The 17,034-nt window shown below is 34.6% G+C and overlaps 1 protein-coding gene across 5 annotated transcripts in view; it reads right to left on the bottom strand.

The window, feature by feature from the left end:
- TIAM1 (TIAM Rac1 associated GEF 1) overlaps positions 1-17,034 on the bottom strand; it is a 271,388-nt gene that overhangs the window by 226,125 nt on the left and 28,229 nt on the right. For 4 of the 5 annotated variants that reach the window (XM_031959302.1, XM_031959296.1, XM_031959299.1 and 1 more), the window contains exon 3: positions 3,149-3,202. The exons of the other annotated variant lie outside the window; for it this stretch is intronic. The gene's annotated coding sequence lies outside the window, so the exon portion shown is untranslated. The remainder of the gene's footprint in view (positions 1-3,148; positions 3,203-17,034) is intronic. 5 annotated transcript variants of the gene reach the window in all.

Raw genomic sequence — 17,034 nt, 5'->3', positions numbered from 1 at the left:
TTTAAGCATTTCTCAAATGACCTATTCTAAAGCATGTTTTGATTAACATCCAATTGGTATGAGTTTTGCTGACTACCAACACCGGTTTGGGTCTACGTAATACCACTATAAACTTGCTTTTGGTTGGAATTCTGGTAGACAACTACCTTCCTTACCAGTATAAGCTTTGAGGACTGAATTACTATGCTAACATCATGTTCAATTCAAAACAATAAATATTAATTAAATATCTTTGTGAAAGTCACTGAAGCTACAAGGGTAGGTACAGGTCCTACATTCAGAGAAATTATAGCTGGAGCTTACATTTTAACTGGTTGAAGAAGAAACACAATTTCCTTAAAAAACAAAACTAAACTAAAAAAAACTAATGACCCAGTCAAGTCTTTTAGATATTATCCTATACCTCTCTCCATGCCTTTTTACCTAAACTCTTAGATAACTTTTTCCACTTGTGACCACTTTTCATCCAAGAAATTATATATAAGTATATAAAATAGGTATACATGTCAAATATTTGCTTTATTATAATTTCAAAACCCCCACATTCAGTTATGAGACCCTATATGGAGTTTAAAGAGTAGGGATCTATATTCCCTAGCTCCTCTTTCTCTCATCTCACTCCTTCCTAAACCCTCAGTAACCTGGCTTCTGATCTCATCATTCAACTGAAACTGTTCTCTCCAAAACTACTAATGACCAATGAACTGCCAAATCACAATCCTTATCCTTCCTGATATTTCTCTAACTTATTACACTGTTGATTTTCTTCTAGGTTTTAATGCTACTGATCTTTTCTGGCTCTCTTCTTATCTGACTACTCTTTCTCAGTCTATTTTACTGAACCTTCTTCCAAGTCATGCCAACTAACCATGAGTATGCCCCAAAGTTTTGTAGAGACTCTTATTTTCTTCTCCTTTTATACTATCTTGCTTTATACCTATCTTCCCCCTTTATACTGCTGAGGTTACTATGGTAACCTCATCACTATTCATAGATTCACCCTCTCAACTAGGAACCTTGCCTCATATTTTTCAAAAGAATAAATAAAATGAGGCCATCTGCCAAGAGTTCCCTTTTCTAACCCTCCTCCTTATTTCATATTATCTTATTACTTTCTGCCATGTCCCCTTTTTTACTTATATGATGAGGTGGCTTTCTTCTCATAAAAATCAAGTCCTTTCAGGCTCAAGTATTCATTCCATCCCTTCTTAAGAACCCTGCACTTTCATCATCACTCTCACTTGTCTTCAATCTCTCCCTGCTACTTGCTGGTTCCCCACAAATATAAACATGTGCATGTCTCCCTCATTTCCCACTCCCCCCCCAAAAAAAAACTCACTTGATTTATCCATTCCAATAACTATCATCCCACATCTCTCTTCCATTGTGTGGCTAAACTTAAGAAGACTTTCTAAAATAGGTGCCTCTACTTCCTCTCCTCTCAACTCTCTACAATGTGGTTTCCAAACTTCATTATTTAACCAATACTGCTAAATCCAAAGGCCTTTCTCATTCCCTCATCCTCTTTGATCTCTTTGCAGTCTTTGACACTGTCAATCACCCTTTTCTCCCTGATGTTTCCTTAATCAGTTTTTCATAACACTTCTCTCTCCTAGTTCTCCCCCTACCTATCTGGCTGCTTCTTGTCAGGCTCCTTTGCTAGATCTTCATCCAGTTCAAGCCTCAATTTAGCTCTTCTCCCTCTATACTCTTTCACTTGGTAATATCATCAGCTCATTTACCTTTTCTGATGATATCCAATCTCATATCTTTTGCAGCCAATTAGAAATCTCAACCTGGATATTCTGTAAACATCTTAAATTCAACTAAATTATCTTTGCCCCATACTCTCCCCCTTCCTAATCTTCCCTAATTACAGTCAAGGGTACCAGTGATACCCTTTTCCAGATCCAGAACTTAGATAGCATCCTCAAATTCTTACTCCCTTATCCCTCATATCCAATTTATTGCCAAGGCCTGTTGATTTCACCTTTGTAATAGCTTCCAAATACACCAACTTCTCTCCTCTGATTCTGACACTATCCTGGGACATTTCCTACTCACTTTTTCATACCTGAACTGCAATATCCTGCTGATTGATCTGCCTGCCACAAATCTCTGCCATTCCTATTGCTCCCTCACTCAGCCACCAAAGTGATTTTCATAAAGTATAAGCCTATACACATTACTCCTACTCAATAAACTCCAGTAGCTCCTTATTGCCTCCAGGGTCAAATATAAATTTTTATTTACTGTTCGAATTTCTTCATAACTCAGCTCTAAATATACATCTTTCTAGACTTCATCCATCTTATACCTTACCCCCAGTGTATTCTTTGATCCTTCATCACTGGCCTCCTTGCTCATTCTAGAATAAGACATTCTATAGGCTAACTCCAGGAATTTTCACTGGCTTTCTTTCCCCCTTGCTTGGAATTCTTTCCCTCCTCATCTCTGCTTCCTGGAGTCTCTGGCTTCCTTTTAATCCCAACAAAAATCCCACTTTCTACAAAAAATCTTTCCCAATTCCTCTTAATTTTAGTGATTTTCTCTGTTGAATATTTCCTATTTATCCCGCATGTACCTTGTTGGCTCATATTTATTTGCATATTGCCTCTCCCTTTAAATTCAGAGCTTACTCAAGGACAGTGACTGTCTTTTGCTTTGGCTAAGCAAATAGTAAGAGCAAAATAAAAGTTTATTGACTAATAATTCCAATGCCTTTGGTCTCTTATATAAGATGTAGTTAAGACTGATTTGGTCGTAGATCACTGATTCAGGGCAAAAAGGTTTAAGTAAGTCTCAGTGGTAAAAAAAAAAAAATAATCCTAGGTTTAACATGTTGAATTTGACTCCGCAAATGACCGATTCTTCTGAACAGTTACTCTACTTAAGTTTCCAGAGATCTCTAATTACAAAAAGCTTAAAACTGCCGTAAGACTCAGGAATACCTGCATACACACACATACATAAATATATACATTACACATACAGAGTATTTAAATGGTTTTGCATTTTTTTCATTCCCATGAAGGGTTTTTACATATACATGAAGAAATATTTAGTGTGTTACCTATCCATTTGATAAGCTCAAGGATTTAAGAGCAATTTTCAGCTAACTTGAAATAACAAAGATAAAAGATCATACCTGACTGGGAAGTAGGAAAGCTGGATTTTCATCTTTCATTTCATAGCATAAATGCTAAAAAAAAAAAAAAAATTAATAACAATAACAAAAGGGAAGGGGAAAAGAAAAGGGTTACAAAGAATAGCAGTGTTTCTCATAAATCTTTTTGATTCCTCAACTGATTTTTGTCATCAGGAGGAATTACAACTCTGCAAAATATGCACAAGATAATGAGACATAATTTAGAGCCATCTCCAAAGATTTTATAAAACATAAATGGTAACAATAAAATACAACCCCTATCATATAGTGAGTTTACCAAATATACTAGGTGGGGAATTTTTTTGTGGAGGTTTTATAAATTTATTTGGAAAATTTAACTGAAGAGCTCAACAATGTCCCCAAATTTCCTCCTATGTGTTTCTCATTTGAATTCAGAGCTTTGTTGGAATCTTTATAAACTGTTAAGCCATTGGAGTTGATTTGATCTTAGAAAGAGATATTTTGCGCCAGAACTTGAAACAAAGTACTAAGTATAACTGATGGAAACAATGCTTGTGTTCATACCTTTAGAGAGCTCATAAGTATCTAAGTACGCAATGGAGTTCACACGTTTGGGAGAATTCAGGGCTGGCTTAGTCTGAATTCACACCTCCCTTGAAGTTCTTAGGACCAGAGAGCACTCTGGGAGATAACCCATAATCCCTGCCTCGAGAAGGAGGAGTTAACCTTTGGGAGATGATATATATGGAGGAAGCTCTTAGAGCTAGAGGGAATTTCTCCGGAACATCGACAGGGGTCGGAGACAGGACACTCTGGAAGAAAGCCTACAAGCCCTATCTTCCAGGCAAGAGAGATTCATCGTATCTTCTACCTTGGTGCTGGCTGGAGGCTGAAGAAAGCAGAGACAGAAGCCAAGGACAAAGCTGCAAGAGTTCAAGCAGAGAGTGAGGCCTCAATTAACCAGGCTATTTTGGAAGGAGAAATAAACGTTTGCATTTTTACCAGCTGGCTGCGATTTTGGAGTAATTATTTATTTTAACTGAGACTAAGGCTTCCTCCAGAAAACCTCCACAGAGCTTTACTGAATTTTTAACATATTCAACATTTTCTTACTAAGTACCAACTATTTTTCTTCCATTCTATTTCATATATTAGCAGAAGTCAGTTTGGAGTTCACAGTATAATGCCCTTAAATGAAAAGCAGATAAAAATACATACAAAAACAAATAAAGAATTAAAAGATTCAAGCAGATATTGAAAAAATTAAATTTGAAAAAGACATTGAGCAACCTGAAATTAAATGAATATTAATTAATTTTTCAAAAATGTAGGGAATTTTTGCAATTAAGAACAACTTATTTTGTAAGACATTTTAAAAATTAAAGCACAATGTGAAATCTTAAGTATGTCTGAGCTTAATGAAATAAAAATAATAATCAATAAAAAATGAGCAAAAGAACTTTCAAATCGATTAAGAAGATGGATTCATAAAATGATTCATAAAATTAGAATTGAAATTTTTGAAAATCATAAAAACAAGAAAATATTCTGTTAGAGATCACTGACTCTCAAGAGAAAGGATCCCACAGAAGATAAACCAACCTCCATCTGAATATTAATTTCCTTGTAATATTCCCAACATTCAGCCTTTGCTTGAAGAGCTTTAATGAGGTTCTTATCAATTTCCAAGACAGCACAACCCATTTATGAACAGCTGTTAGGAAGTCTTTCTTTATATGAAGCCTAAATCTACCTCTATACAAGTGTATAAGCAACTATAGTTTCTAGCATCTCCCAATTTAACAGCTCTTCAAATATATAAATAAACATATTATAACCTTCTAAGTTTTCTGTGTTCTAAGTTCCTTGTTCTTTTGACTAATCCTCAAATGGCATGCAACTGGGAAATGCTGCCAGGCCATCTGAAGCCCTCTATTCATATGCCAGTTTGATTCATAATGCTGTCTTGATATTGATAAACAATAAAAAGATGCACACCCAAACATCAGGGGCCAGGACATCACCTCAGAAGCTATCCAGGACATTATCTACCGCTTCAGAACAAGCAAAGCTCCCCCTCCACACATCCCAAACCATGTTACATATTCATTCTCTAGCCTCTAATACCTGCTTGTCAGGAAACTGAGTCTGAAAAGGATGATACCTCCTCTACGTGTGCTCTTCCCTTCTCATTGCTTCATAGATTTATAAAATAAGCAACTATATCTCTCAAAAAAAAATCCTGTTTTTTACTTTTTCTCTAATGGTGGAAGTCAACCTCAACAATTAATTACTCTAACCCACTTAAAGTAAGTGATATTATGCCTTGTTCCTTATCCGAGTGAGAACATAATTATATCAAAGACTTTAATACAAAAACATCCTCAATTAGCTGTTATGTCACTGCATAGAAATTCAAGGAAACCATGAATCAGGAGACAGAATTCAAGTCAACTCCCCTGAGAATAATTGCTTGGGAGCAGAGGAACCTCTTTGGCTTCTACCTCTTCTACCCTACCTTAGCCAAAGGCCTTTATGAACTTCATAAGTTCTGAAGGATTTTTTACTTCCCATCATCTCATCAGTGTCATAGTGGTGACTGCATTAGGAGCCTAAGACAAATTAGACAGAAATTAAAGGCTCTACAGTCTATTCCTTTTTTACCCCTAAAAAACCTATACTCTCTCCAAAAACATTTACTAGTTCTAAGGGGAACATTTTGAGGATTCCAGCAAAAGGATTTCCAGGAATTGTGAGCTATTTGCCACATATGGACTATAAATTTAAGTCCAATTTTCCCTGGACTCTTATATACTGATCAGAAAAACTATCACAGATTGGGGGGGCCAAGAATGTGTGTTGCACTAACTATCAATAGCATGGTAGATATTCTTTCTGGAAGTTAATTAATTCTGGCTGGCTAACTGATATCAACTGATAATCACTGTAGAAAGCAAAATAGGGAGAGCCTATTAGCAATGTTAAAGAGACGTAGGAACCACATTTGGGGGATTCAACTTATTAATGTGAGGGGAAACTGGGATAATCATATGAAAACAAATACATTTATATTCTTACATGTTTATGCATGTTGGTGGGTATTTAGTTCAAATAAAAAAAATTAAGGATAAAAGATAAAATGACTTATTTACTATCAACCAAATCAAAAAAAAAAAGATGTTATAATTTTTCTAGAAGATTAATATTCCCTTCAAGCATGTATTCTCATTAACATTACTATTTTCTACTTGGTAAATCAAAACCCCTATCTAAACTTTGTATATTTTACTTTACTGAAAGAATTTCATCTTTTGTTTCACAACTATAATAAAATCTGAAATGGAAATTGCCTGAGTCATAAGATTTGGAGATTAGCAGGAAGAAACTGTCCATCAAAAATGTCTGTGCAGAGTACTTGTACATGAATAAATAGTGCGTCTGACAGATTTTAGGTAAATGCAGAGTATAGAAGTTTTTTTCCTATCACTAAGCTAAGTAGTAAATTGAAAACCTCCTGATTAATAGTCCTGGACCTAAAAATCTGTCTGGTTCATTAGTGAGTAAATCAAGAGAAGAAAAAAGTAAATTAACTGACTAGTCAATTCAATCAACAGGGTAGCTCTAAAGTCATTCATAAACACTGTCACAGAATTTCACAATTGCAACTTCAGTACCAAATCTAACATAACTCACACTCCCCCAAAAAAGAATTCTTCTTTATAGCAAACCCAAGCGGTCATTCAACCTTTGTTTAAGGAGCCTCCAGTAAGAGGAAAACACAATCTCTCAAGATAGCCTATTCCACCGAGTAATCCTAATTTATAAAGAAGTTTTTCCTTACTTTAAGCCTAAATTTACCTCTTTCCATGACTGTCCATGGTTCTTAGGTTTTGCCCTCTGGGGTCAAAGAGGAAAAATCTAATACCTCTTCCATATGACATCTTTTCAAGTATTTAAACAGCTTTCACACCTCCCCTAAGATTTCTGTTCTCCTCACTAAACATCTAATTCCTTCACAACCAATGTCTACATGGCAGTGACTTAAGGCCATCTTCTACATGCATTCCAGCTTTTTAATATCCATCTTAAAATGTAGTACCTAGAACTGAACACAAATTGAGCTAGGTAGAATAAAGCTGAACTACTTCCGACTCTTCATGCAGCATAAATGCCTTGTAGCTTTTTTGACTACCCCATCATATTACTAAAGTATTAATCTCCCAGTCCATTAAAACTCCCAGATCTTTTCGTTCAAACAAACCTTGCCTGCCTCGCCTTCTTCTTTTGAAGTCAATTTCTTAATCAGCATTAAATTTTATTTTATTAGATTGAGCCCAAATTCTCACTCTGCCAATATTTGTTTTTGTCCTTGACTCAGTCATACATTGTAGTAGATAGAACTCCCATCTCTGGTTCACCAGCAAATTCAATAACAATGTTATCTCTGTCCTTCCCCAAATAATTGTTGAAAAGGTGGAGAATTTTCAGATGCAGATAGTAAAAGAGCTAGGAGGAGTACAATTGAATTCTCTCCTCCAAACTTCCCCCATAAAGACTAGAAAATGCTCTAGAGCAAGTCCTCCTCTGAGACTGATTAAGAAATCCAAGGGGGAAAAAAAAAGTGATTCTAGCTCATTTTTCCATCCCTGATCAGCACAATGAGCCAAATAGGTGAGGTCTGCAGATAATGGTTTTGCCAGGAGTACAGGGATTGAAGGAGAATTGAAGCTATGTTCTAAGAAAAGAAGTCCCAGGTCCACAGAGGAACAGATTTTGAAAAGATACATTAGCATATGCTACAGGCAGCTTAATTCTTCATTCCCCACTCTAAAGTCACAAATCCAGGGCACACTAAGGTAATATATCTAGGGATAAAAATACAGTTTCACCTTTGTTCTAGGTCAGAATTCTTCAGGAAGCATTGAAAGCTTGCACTACCTTGCATACTAAGCAAAGCGTAAGTTAAGAAGCAGTAGCCATGTGGTTCTAAATCCAGAAGATGAATTTGTTCTCAATTCCAACGTAATCTGAAGCCTACAGCTGAATAAACAGAAATCCCAGACCAAAGGGGAGCCACCAGTTCTATTACTTTGAAATTTCAGAGCTTTCTAACTAACTAACAGTGGCTGAATCCAATAGCAATTTATATGAATTCCAACTAAGGAAGGACAGGCTCACAGTTACATTACTCAGGCCTAAATCTAGGCTAGCAACTAAGGTCAGCTCAGACTAAGAGGAAAGCAATCCAACTTTGCTCTGGATCAAACCATGGAAGAAAACAATAGTCAATATCTTAAGATAATAGCAATAGGACCAGACCCTTTCTCCAGAAGTGTGCAGAACCCAGACCCAATATCATCTAAAGTTAGAAAGCAGGCTACAAAATAAGCACCTCCCCAAAAAAAAAAGGGGGGGGGGAGAAAAAGAATCCCATACCAAAGAACTATTAAAATGACAAGAGAGCTCAAGATAGAAAGATAGAAGAGAATGATTCCAAAGTATTTTTAAGGCAAAACATCAAAAAAAATATAGCTTGAACACAATTTCAATTTCATTTCATAAAAATGATAAAGACAAGAGTTTGTTTGATATATTTTTTAAAATTAAAATGTTTTTATACATGAAATGAGAATACTATAAGAAAAACTAGAAAAGAAGTGAGAATTATAGAAATTGAAAAGGAAATCAATAGCTTCGCATAAAGGATATGAGACTTTGCCCCAGCAATAAACTCCCTGAAAATTGAAATATACCAAACAGAAGCTAATTACTTCATGAGATAATATATATAATATTAAAGCAAAGTCAGAATGTTGGGAGGGGAGGGAGAAAATTTAAGTTACTCTTGTTGCAGTCTGTCCCTTTAATTATTGGAATTGGAATCAGGAAGGCCGTAGTTTGAATCCTTCCTCATATGCTTACAAATTATGTAATCCTGAACAAATCAATTCACTTTTCTTAATGTCCATTTCCTAGGTAATATAGGTAATATTCTTTGTACCTTATTAAACTACAAATCTTAGCTACTAACATTGTAATAGTGTCCTAACTGGTCTTATCATTTCTAATTTCTTCTTTCTTCAAGCTATCTTGTTAACAGGATTGAAGTAATTTTCTAGGAACAAGGTTTGACCATGTTATCTTTCTATTCAAAAATTTTCAATGGCTTCCTGTTGCCTCAAAGATAAAAGCAGACCATTGTAATGGGCTGAAACTGAGCAGATGCACTTGGACAGCTGAGCACTTAAGGCTAATTACTTAGTGGACAATACTCTATTAGCATATGCTTGTAAAATGGCCTGCCCCACTATGCTGTGCTGGCTTGATCTGTTGGTGCATACAGAGAATTTTAGGAGGGATTAGAGGGTGGATTAAGACAAGCCAGAGTTACTTCTGAGCTGGAGAGGAAGAAGAGAGGTGTGGAGATTCCTGTGTCCATTCCTCTCGCTTCAACAAAGAATAAAGACCAAGGGCTTTTGCTTATCCTGACTCCGGCTGATTTTAAAGTATCCAGGGTGCTGATTCTAAAGTATCCAGGGTGCTAACTCAGTCTTCACAGACCATGGCAACAGCAAGGTAGGATAGGCCCATATGAACACTCAAGGGAAAAACTGCTGGAGAAAAAGCAATGTGACACAGAAATGGAGGAATCCTAGCTTTTCCCAAGGAAATAGGGCATCTTATTTATGGGCTCTACATGAGGCACTTCTATGTCCTCACTGTGCAAATATGACTAACGTTTTAAAGGTTTGTGAACCTAAGAAGAGTTAATTATGGCAATCTCTGGAAGATGTAAGAATCAGATGTTCAAAGGGTTCACCTAAGTGAAAAGAACAAGTCCCATAAGTTAAATGTCTAAAGAGTGCCTAAGCCCTCCCTAACAGAAGGAAGACATCTTAATATAACGAGGGTAGATGAAACTTGCTTATATAGTTTCTTGAAAAACAATTGTTAAATTTTCAATTAAATTTTCATTTATAACTCAGAAATAAGCAAACATGAATCAAATCTTGACATTGTTTTGTAGATTGTCTTGACTTTAGAAAATAACATAATGATTACACTTTAAAGTATGATCAAAGTATTTTTTTTCCTGGAGACTTTTTATTTGCTAGTATACTCCTGGTCACACATATTATAAGAGTCTCTCAGAATCTTAGTTTTTTCATTTATAATGCAGACTACTTGGATAAGACTTTTCTAACATTCTGTTCAGCTAATATTCTATGGTAATCTAAAATAATAGAGTTAAAATTAAAAAGAAGAAGAGAACCAAAAAGATAAAGGGGAAAAGGAAAATCAAAAGTGAGAAGCAGTAGCATAGTATAGTGGAAAGATTGCTAAACTTGAAGTATGAAATGAGTTGAACTCAAAGCTCTGTCTTCTGGCAGTGTAACTGTGAATTGTCACCCAATTTCTCCTGAGATAAAGATTACTCTTCTAATAAATGGAAATAACAGTATATCTATATTCTGTTGTTGTGAGTACCAACTCACAAGCATGTCAAAGATAATGGGTTCAAAGATCTAGAGATGGAAAGAACCTCAGAGACTATCTTGTCCAACTCTATAAATGATGAAATTGAAGCCCAGAAAGGCTAAATGACTTGTGACCCCCTCTATGAACCAGGTAATGTGCTAGATGACTGAGGATAGAAAAGCAAAAACAAGGCATGTCTTGCCCTGTAGAAGCTTAATTTCTATTGCAATAAATAGCACATACATCTATATATCCAAAATTTTTGCAAAGTAAATATAAATTTTATTAGGGAGAGCACCATTACTTAAGAGTTGGGAACAGGAAATGCTACTTGAGATGAATTTTGAAGGAAATTATGGAACCTAAAATGCAGAGATGAAGAGGAAGAATATAGGTATTAGGAAATAAAATAATGACAGTCTAGCTAGAAGGCAGAGTTGGTGAAGGGGAGGAATATCAGAAAAGTTCTGTTTTGAATATGCTGCATTTAAGATGCCTACGGAACTGTAGAGAATTGGTGAAGTGGGAATGAAGCTGAGGATTAAGGCTCAATGTGTTGATCCAGTAATCATCAGCACAGATTTGACCCCGTATGAGTTGATAAGATCATCAAGAGAGAGAATATGGAGAGGAAAAAAAAGAAGAGATCAAGGCTAGGTTTGGGGAATAAACTCAATATTAAAATATATAATATATATTATATATAATATAAATAAGTCTAAATAATAAATAATGTCTCAAAGAGTTTCATCCCTTGCAATTTTTAAGTGTTTTTTTAAATAAAAAAAAGGGGGGAGGAAAATCTGACAATGTATGTAATGATTTACACCTGTGGAACACATTTCTGCAAGAAATTTTGGAGGGGGAGCTCTTCTCATATTTCTTCTTTGGAACCAATCCTGTTTGTAATTTTGCAACATTCATTTTAAATTGTTTTGTGGTTAGTGGTTTTTCTTTTTCTTTTACATTTTTGTAGTCATTGTGCATGTTTTCTTGGATCCATTAACTTCACTTTGTATCATTCTATTTCTTTCCATATACCTATATTTATCATATTCACTGGTTATTATAACATAGAAATATCTTTTACAGCAATCTGTTTAGCCATTTCTCTACTCATCTTTTTCCAGTGTTTTGCTACCACAAAAGATGTTACTTTAAATATTTTGATGTCTATAAACTATCAATGACTCCTTTGAGATATATACCTACTAGCAGTGGAATCTGTGTCAAAGAGTACAAACATTTTATCCACTTTATTTGCATAGGTCTAAACTGCATTCCAGAATAATTGTAGAACATCCTCCCCCAAAAAATTTTATAGATCAGAAAACTGATATTCAGAGAAGGCTGAGTGACTTTCCAAAAATGGCATTGTTAATAAGTAATAGTGCTATGATTTTTACAAGTCACTCTGATTCCAAACCCAATAGAGCAATATTAGCATTCCCCACGTTGGTACCTAATTCTTTCATACCCCTTCATTCTTTGTCATGTTTGTTAACGTTATTCCGTAAAGGCTTCACAGAAGATTTCATGGGTACTAGTGAAATGCTCAAGCAATTCTTGAGTATATTGTATCTACTTGGATTCCAAGATACATCTCTCCATTGCTCCACATCATGTGCAACTTTGATTCTTTGGAGAATGTGATACTTTAAAATTCATATAGTATATAAAAATCATTAGGAAAGATCTGCTTCTTTTCTTTTCTCTTTTTAAAGATGCTTTTTTTATACCAGGGACCTGATTAAAAATTTTTGATTAAATTAAATTAAAAATTTCTGATTAAAATTATTGTATACTTTCCCAAATGCAATCCAATCTACAACAAATATGTAACCAACACAATTGGGTGTCCTAGCTTGTTCAGTAGACATATTTCATCTATTTAATTGTTTTTCTACATAGATTGTTACATTAATCTCATTTAAAATAATTATAGATCTTAAGAAGTAGGCCCTGTGAGATGCCCAAATATGATGTAAACGGTGTACACAGATATTTAGAGAGAATCTTAAATATATCAAAGTCCCTCTTCCATATATACTGTACATAAGATGTGCTCCAAGACAATTCAAACAACTTTGAGCCAGTATACATCTATTTAATGCTTATACTTGACAATAAAGATTTAGAATTATCTTTGCTGTTACTTTATCAAGAATCCTCATAAGGTATTAACATATGCAAGAGGAAAATCCTTGCCAAAGAAGACCTTATAAGGCTACATTCTGTCCTATGAAGCCAAATGCTTTTTTTGAACTAGATAAACAGTTGGATTTTGTATTCTTTGCACCTTTCAGTCATCTGAGAGACTGTAAAAACATAGTTTGCTATAGAACATTATGTGCAAAAGTTTTTCCCTTATTTTCCTCAAAGATACTCTCATGTTTGAATATATTATGCATGTACACACACATATACAAAAATATAAATACATATCCCATTAAAGATGTTATAAAGCAAGAATGCTAAATATTATGAAGATTGACATAAGTAATGTTTTCTAATATCTACATGTGTAAATATGTGTGTATTTACTTATACACACACACACACACATTATCCTTGAGGGAAAAAAGGGCAAAGATCTTTGAACATATTATTTTACATCTGACTACGTTTGAAAAATTTTCCCATCATGCTGTAAGATGCTATAAAGAGAAAGCAGGCATCTAAGTCAGTAATTAATAACTTTTAGATATTAATATTTATAATTTTTCCATTTTTCTGATTTTTCTCTCTAAAATATCTTATAAACTAATTTCTCAGGCTTATGTCACCTCCAGGACAGATTATCTAGATATGAATGTGGCCTTTTCCAGTTGCCCACTTAGATTTCATCTTCATATCATTTCAGCTTTTTTATATACTCTTATGTGTCCATAGAGACAGCAATATCTGTTCCATTTCAGTCACTTATCCAATATACACTTATAAAGTGCCTACTCTGCGTTAGGTACTGTGCTAAGAGTTAGGAATATAAAGAAAAATACAGTCCAAATCCTCAAGTAGTTCCCACTATAATGAGAGAGACAACAAACAAAAAAAACTATGTAGAAACAGGCTATATTCAAGGAAAATAGAAAATAACTAATCAAGTAAAAGAACAAGAATTAAGAGGGGATTGGGAAAGGCTTCATGTAGAAGGTAAGATGTTAACTAAGACTTGAAGAAAGCCAGGAAAGTCAGGAAAAAGGTAAAGAGTGAGAGCATTACAGGTCAGTCAGAGAAGATATCTGAAGTGAAGAGATAGAGCGACTCTTATAGAGAACAGCAAGACCATCCACATTACTGGAGTTGGAGGATGGGGAGAAGTTGTGTGAGGTATAAGAAGACTGGAATGGGGGACAGGAAGAAAAGAGTTTTGAATACCAAACAATATTTTAGATTTGATCCTGGATGTGATAAGCAAACATCAGAATTTACTGAGCATGGGAAGGACTGTCAGATCCATGCTTTAGGAAAATCACTTTGACCCTATAATAATGGATATGACAAGAGACTTGGGAGAGGGAGAGCAACAAGCAAGTTACTGCAAAAGTACAGATGTGAGATAATGAAGGCACTACCAAGGATGATAATAATATCAGAAGAAAGAAAGGGGCATATTTGAGAGATGTTCCATAAATGAACTCTACCGGTCTTGGCAAAAGATTTGGTTTTTGAGGTGTTCAACAATAAGGAGTCAAGGATGACATCTAGGATCATAAACCTGGTGACTGGAAGGATGCTGATGCCTTAACAAAAATAAGGAAGCTTAGAATGGGGAAGAAGCTGTCCATATCCCAGGGGGGCAGCAGGGGCTGAGCACTATACCTGGCTAACCTCACATCTCTACTGTTCAACCAAGAAACAATCAAGTACTAAGAGTGCTGAGCAAGCATCAAGTGCTGAAGCATTTTTTTTTTCTCCTCATGCATCAAATATCAAATTCAACACATTCTGAAACATATGTACTTTTATGTTCATATAAACATATGTGCATACATACATATGTATACATAATACTAAAATGGTTGAAAATCTTTTTCATAGAATTTTTCTATTTCAGCACTCTCAACAAATCATGGCCTTTATACTATCATCAACTTCAAGATTATCTGTTTATGCTTATCATGTTCCCCATAAGTCCTGATAAACATGTGTTCAATGAAATGAAGATTTAAGTTGCTAATTAGGCACATAATGATGTCAATTCTAGTAACTACTGTCCTCTTAAAGAAAGCCTTATCTTCCTATTCTTTACCCCTACTTAGAAAGAAAATTTCTGGAGCAAAGGAACATACAGTATGTTTTTCACAGGTTCTGTATATAACAGTTCAAACATTTGTGTATTCTAAATAACTATTTAACAAATTCAATTTAGCAAGATTGTTGAATGCAAGACTTCGGTGATTTTCTCCCTTTCCTTGGAAAAGAGGAGCCTATGATTTTCACAATAACTAAAAGAAGTAGAAATCTGTAAATCAATCTTTTTTTTTTTAAAGAAAATTTATTTGCTGTATTTGGATCCATTTGGTTGTTTGGTTAACAAACAAAGGAAAATACTTTCATCAATCGCACTAGCTTTTCTGTAATGCTTTTCCTGTGATGAGTTCTTTCCTATCACATCTTTGCTGTTTTTATGCCTTTTTCTTTTTGGCACATTTGTCCTACTCTAAGATGACAGAGGGGAGCATTGCTTAGACATGAATTCCTGTTCATCTTGCTGTGAGTTCTCCATTTTTCAATTTGATGCATTCTTAGCTATTTTGAGGTGCTGGATGAGAGTGAGAGATGGAATATTACTAACCTTTCACTTGCGCTTTTTGCCAAAAATTCCTTCCCTTTTGTTCCAGATAGCTTTGGACCAGACCCAGAACTACCTTATCTTTGGCTGCCAACATCTCCTGTCCAAACCAATGAGACTAAGTAAAATTATCAACCTCCTCCTAGCCCAGCTAAATCATTTATGTGACAGGCAATGCCATATGTTGCAATACTTCATACAATACATAGGTAGTAAACAGAGAATACTGGGCATAGCCAGAAGGAGTAAGCCAGTAATGTGTCCCAGAGTTGTTTTTTTCCCATCTTGTAGGAATTATCATTTAGAGAATTGTTTCCTTTTTTTTTCCTTTTTCTTATTGTTGCTTTTATACCATAATATTAAAATATATTTTCTATATTTCTATTTTGTAGTGATGAGAGGAAGCTGAGTTAAACACAATTTCACATGTGACCATCTTGCTGAAAATTATTTTTCCAAAGGACTATTTCCTTTTCCAAAATGTTACTGAAACATCTTGTTTTTTTATATTTCTTACATTTCTTAATATATGTCTCTTCCATTCCAAGACCTGCTTACTTAAAATAAAGAAAAAAGGAAAAAAATAATTTCAACAAAATTAATCAATACATCTAATAAACACTGGAGAATGATTTTACACACACTCACATTTGTAACTAATGGTAGCCATCTCTAAAGCAGAGAAAGAAGGGAATAAAAAAAAAAAGAAATAAATTTACATGATAACATTATTATATATTTAAAAGTTATACATAATAGATCTGTAGTTTCATGTGCAAAAAAAAATAATAATAATCCCAAAACACAATGTCAGGGGGGATACTGAATCAATTAGAAAAGTATAAAAGGAATGCCCTGCCTCAGTGAGGTCCCAATCAAGATTTTGTAATATATGTAATGGAGCCATTCAGCAAGGTGCTGTGGAGTTTTTTTTGTTTGTTTTTTCCCCCAGATTTGTTCAGCAGTACATATGTAGTCATAACAAAGGCAGTAAGTAGATATTGTGAATAATCCAAGGCTAAGGCTTGGCAAAACAAGATCTTTGATAAGGTGCCAAAGGATTGAAGAGAAAAACAAAGTATAGCGTTCAACAGGTTTATTAAAAAGTCAAGATGGGAAATGAAGGAGGATGTAGCCAAAATAGGAGTTAACTGCCTAGGAAATAAGTGAAGGGGAGAAGGATAGGAGGTCTTGCTAAGGATAAAGAACAGGATTTGGAGTTACAAGACAGTTATGAAAAACAGAAAGCAAGAGATTGTGATCAGATAAACAAATTTCAGAATTAATGAACATGAAAGTGGAACACTTCTGAATGGATGGTGACAAGATCAAAGTATATTCATCTCTGTGTGCAATTAAGGTGGAATGGAGGAGGTCAGGGGAAACACTATTCCAATCTTGTGTCATCTTTACTAATTTACTGGATATGAAATGAAACCTCAGAGTTGCTTTGGTTTCCATTTTTCCTTTTATTAGTTATTTGAAGCAATCTTTTATATACTTGCTATCTGAAATTTTTATTTGATAAGTATTTGTTCATATGCTTATAACAATTGAGAAATGGCTACTGGTCTTTTTTATTTCAGTTTGGTTTCTATATATCTAATTTATCAAACTCTTATCAGAGATA

The sequence above is a fragment of the Sarcophilus harrisii genome, chromosome 3 (genome assembly GCF_902635505.1).
Source record: "Sarcophilus harrisii chromosome 3, mSarHar1.11, whole genome shotgun sequence".
Classification (NCBI taxonomy): domain Eukaryota; kingdom Metazoa; phylum Chordata; class Mammalia; order Dasyuromorphia; family Dasyuridae; genus Sarcophilus; species Sarcophilus harrisii.
The sequence above is the reverse complement of the archived record's forward strand: the minus strand, read 5'-3'. Positions and strand labels throughout refer to the sequence as shown.